Genomic DNA, 5,248 nt, shown 5'->3' with positions numbered 1-5,248 from the left:
CACATTAGTTTCAAGATATTCACGTTTGGATCGTTCCCTTGTGTAGTGGGAATTGACTCGGGAAAACAATAAGATGTGATCCCGAACAGATTGAAGAGTTGCTTCTGGTATCCTTACTGGGCGGTTGTTATGCCTTCCTCTTGCATCTTCTTTCAATCCAGTTGGGGTAATTTTCTTCAAGGTGGTCTCAACCCACACATCAGGTATTGCTAATGTACTCAAAAACATTGTTTTACAGACTCCCACTTCTTCATCTTCAATCACAAAATGATACCGTCGAATTGATTTCTTGGCACAGTCTGGGGAAGTGCTGCAAGTGGAGGGCAGATGTTCATCAATTAATCTGCTTATAAAATCACGCTTCTTAAATATATCTTCAAGTGCCCAAAAGTTCTCTGATGACTTCGACAAGAAATCAAAACTGAAAGGAACGGCACGTGAGATTTTAAATCTAGTCAGGTATTTAGGTGTCAACGTCGAAGATCTCGTTCCTGAAAATGATCCTTACTGGGAATTGTATTTATTTCACAAAGATATTGTTGAAATTTCTGAGGCTAAGGAACTCCCTCTGAATGTTGCTGATGTTAGAACTGAGGTCCATGAGCACCACTCTTTGTATCTTAGATTAGTGGATAGGAAATTGCCTCCAAAATTACACTATTATTTGCATTCTGGAAGGCATATAAGGAAAAATCGTCCTTTATCTCATTTGTCATCTATTAGGGGAGAGTCTAAGCACAGGGAAGTTGTGACTAAATATGCTCATGCGATAACATCTCGCCAAAACTTTGCCATTATCTGTAGCTATAAAACAGCAATTAAGTTTATGCTACAGGTTCCTATCCAAGCCTCTCCTCATACCTCAAATGGAATGTGGGCCTGGAGAGCTAATAGATAATATTGATCACCCTTGCAAAAAGGAAAATATATGGAAAATATGTGTCAATATATGACTCCATATATGTTTCATGCATTGTCAATATAATTGTATCTTGCTCAATATATTGCAAATTATCTTGCGCCATACGTGGTTTATATATGGGGGTATATCTTGGTGCCCGTTAATATATGATGCATATATTTCCCCATATAATATTATCTTCCCGAAATGTATGTTTCAATATCTGACACGGTGCCCGTCGTGGGATGGTGCAGGGTGAGGAGGGCACACTTTTCAAGTAACTTTTCTTAAAATATTGGCACTCGATGTTGAAAGGCGTCTATATTTCTCAACATGATTTTCTCTTGTAAAATATATTGACGCCATATATTGAGCAGGGGCAAGGTTCTTTTCTGTGCGTTTAAGTCTCCAAGAAATTTTGAGAAACCCTGTTTAACAAGTTAACTGGAACAGTTCGGAAATTTTAAACGTCTTTTTTGGGTGTAGCGCGAAAAGTTCTTCTAGGTGACCACGGTAGGATCATTATTGGATGTCCTCGCAAGGCGAAGTTTACATTCTTTGCTAATAGTAAAGGAAGTCTCTGCGTCGTCAGACTCCATGGTGTATTCACATTATATATTGCCTACATGTATAGAGCAATGTATGAAATTTATATTTGCCACATATTTTCTATATCGGAAAAGTATCTGGCTAAATTATCTTTTCCACATATGTCGTCAATACATGTTGGGCCATATATTTTGTCCATATAATGCCCATATATTTTCCATTTTGCAAGGGCATGTTTTGTATGCCGACATAAAGTCAAAACTGCCTGCTGCTTTAAAATGTAAGGACACGGTTCACAGGGTAAGTTGGGTGAACGTCCATGGCACTTATTATGTGCCTAAAATGTTATTAAAGCTTGGTGTATACAACGAAATCGGTTTCAAGTTTGGGAAAATTGTTGATATTTTTGTTTTGGACAAGGAACCTTTATTTATTTGTGAAAGATTGAAAAATCTAGGAGACAATGACCATGTTGGTCGGTATGAGGTTGATTTCTCGCCGTTTTATTCTTGTGTTTTTCATAAGTATCTTCATGATCCTTTTCCTCTTTATGATGTCTCAATGTGTAACGGTCAGAAATATGTTATACTCAAGCATTACCTGTGAAATTACCTTTTCTAGTCTAAAAGGTCTCGTCTTCTTAACTTGTGTACTAACTGTTGTATTTTATACTGTACTAAGTGTTGTATTTTATATTGTACTAAGTGTTGTATTGTATATTGTACTAAGTGTTGTATTTTATACTGACATTTTATTTAATTAAAACCATTTTGTATTTTTGATAAATTACTTTTTATTTAGTATTCACATGTGGAAGGTACCCAGTTTAGGGACTGAAACTTGCAACAATAGCCAACATTTACTCGTTGAAGTTAGTAAAAGTGTCACCTGAAAAAGCTAACTTAGTTTGCTGTTTCAGCGAATGGTCCTCATCATCTCAACGGCACCTCAGCCACTATTCAATGCTAACTCAGCTAAAAATGTTTGTCACTTCAGCGAATATTAGACAACGAGCCAGCTGGGGAAGCATGCATTATTTTGTTTGCCTACTGAAAAATGCTCACTGTATTAGCGAAAACTTTTCAGCGAACGAAAGTTCGCTATGGATTTTTGTCGAGATCTCGTTAACTGGTTTAGCTCACATTTCTCGCTAAGACAGTCAAAATTGTTCGCTACAGCAGCGAATTTTCAGTAACGAATAAAAGTTAGCTCTTGCAGCGAAAATATTACTAGGTTCCCAAATGACGAATAAAATTTCGCTGGTCCAACAAAAATTTCGCTGGATCAGCGAAATTATTTTTTTCCGTGTGCGAGTAGTCGTGGTCGACCAGCTATTGGTGAGAGCATAACCAATTTAATACTGATTTGGAGTTTAAAATAACACCGAAGTTTTGACTCTGTTGCATGACCTCTACAGATCTTCCCTCCAAGCCACTTCCAAATGTGGTGCCTATGCGGCGGAAGCTATCAAAAAAAGCGATCTTTGGTAATAAGCTATGATGTCGTCTAAGTTGATCCATGAAGCGGAAGAAGGGAATAACTGACTTCTCTCCAAATTGATTTTGTTCTTTACAATCGTTGGCATGACCACACCAAATTATTTGACTCAATTCCAAATAGTTTACGAGAAAATCAACATGGAAAAAGGATATATCTTGACTTGGCTCCTTTTACGGTCTCAACTGAGCGGTAAATAGAGTCAACTCATCCGATATCACATGAGTCGGTTGAAAAGCTTGGAAAAAGGAGCTAACTCAAGTTATGTCTTTATGCAGGCATTGGACCAAGGAGTCATTTCAACTTGTGTCCAAATTATCCAATTGCATTTGGGGACAAGTACGATTGTGTCTAAATGTCACAATGGCATTTGGAGGCAAGTGCAATTGAGTGTAAAAGTCACAGTTGCAAAAAGAGATAAGTCCATTTATCCCCTATTAAGCCAAAAAGCCTGAAATTTGATGACACTCACAGGAAAATGGATTTACAGCGCACTGACGGCGACACTTCGTTGGGGAAAGCAGCCCACAGTGCAATCCAAACACAGGTTAAGCCTCCACTCCAAGAGTCGTGATTTGATGCATTACTTTTTAAAATATGTAATGGCTCCACTTCGTGATAGATGCTGACAGTCTCCATGGTGATGCAGATCACCTTAGTAGTGATGACAAACAGTGACACGAGCAAAAACTCAGCAGGAAACGCATTTTGTGAAGCCAAACACACAGGGAAAGGGTGAATAAACAAAAACAAGATTAGCCTCTCCACTGTTGCCAACCACCCTCTCTAAAATCGTGGGACTGGTAAATGGTTTCCTGTCGTGACACTCTGCTTACAATCCATTGTTTTTGTTGTTCATACAAAGAAAAATAATACTTAAATTTCATATTTCTGTACCCGAGTCGACGAAAGGGAGAAAAGAACCAAAGAACTGACGCATTGCGTCGATACCCCACGCCTGAGCAGTTTTCAGTCCTGGCGCGTTGCAGGGTCTTTTGCGCATGGGGTATCTCCGAGCCGAGTTTGGTCGAGTTTTCATCATGGAGTATCTCCGTGGGGAGCTATCATCACAGGCTCTGATTGAACAACATTCCATGCATCCCCTCGTCTTGTTGACAGTCTTACTGTTTATTAAAAGTTTCAGGAATAATCCGTCCAAGGGCAAAGAGTACAGAAACAAAACAAAATGTAGATAATAAAAATGTATATATTTAATTTATTAACAACAGTTTCTACTTTATAACATGTTGTGAAAACGTAAAGTTTGAATAACATGTGTGTGGGCGGCGGAGCGGATGTCCCGGCTTTTATGCAATCATGTGTAGTGGCCATCGCTAAAAGGACAACTCAGAACTGGCACTGACCAGGGAAGTTCGACTGTCTAATTAAAACAAAGCATCGCGAAGGCCCTCGCTGGGTGTTGACGCGATGTGATTTCTGCCCAGTGCTCTGAATGTCAATGTGAAGAAATTCAATGAAGCGCGGGTAAACGGCGGGAGTAACTATGACTCTCCACGGGGACATGCGGTTGCTGGCGTGCCCACTCGGTGATCAATGGCCCGAGTGAGCAGCGGAGTTCGCTTCGTGACACTGTCATTCATTTTGCGATACTTTTACTACAATTTTTGCGATAAAACCGAGTTTGCGATTCCCACGATTTATCGCATCCTGGAGTGCGATAATTTTGTTATTGCACTTTTTTTGCAATAACCACCTCATAATTTTTGCGATAAAAGAGCGTTTTGTAGTAACTTTTATCACTTTTTTTTCTGCGATAACTTTTTATTGAATTTTCTTTGTAGTCATTATCGCAAAAATGTGATACTTTATTGCAAAGTTTAGCTATAAACTTTTTATTGCAGATATTTAGTTGTCATTATAGCAAAAAAAATGTGATAAGTTTTCATTGCAAAATATATACGGTGGTTATCGCAATTTGAATAACAGTGGAGCTGGCCTCCGTACTGGGCGATCCGAGGAGTTGAATAGTTACGCCTTGGAGTGGCCGTCGACCGCAGCGGGTACCAGCCTGAGGGCTCTCGTGCTGCATCTCATAGAGAGGAGCTGGAAAAAGCCGCTGGACATGATCTAGCAAACCGGCACACCGTCTTGATGTAGTACCCGAAGACGAGTGCCTCAACCCGCTGTAAGAAATCACCAATGGCATAGGTAAAAGTCCCCCCCAGGCAGGCTGCAGGGGGAGCAGAACGAACTCCAGGACGATTCCTATCGCCAGCGGTGAAAGCACCTTCCCGCTACGTCCACCGGGTGGCGCCGGAACGTACGCGCGGATAGCAGATC

Source organism: Thrips palmi, unplaced genomic scaffold (genome assembly GCF_012932325.1).
Source record: "Thrips palmi isolate BJ-2018 unplaced genomic scaffold, TpBJ-2018v1 HiC_scaffold_16, whole genome shotgun sequence".
Classification (NCBI taxonomy): Eukaryota; Metazoa; Arthropoda; class Insecta; order Thysanoptera; family Thripidae; genus Thrips; species Thrips palmi.
The sequence above is the reverse complement of the archived record's forward strand: the minus strand, read 5'-3'. Positions refer to the sequence as shown.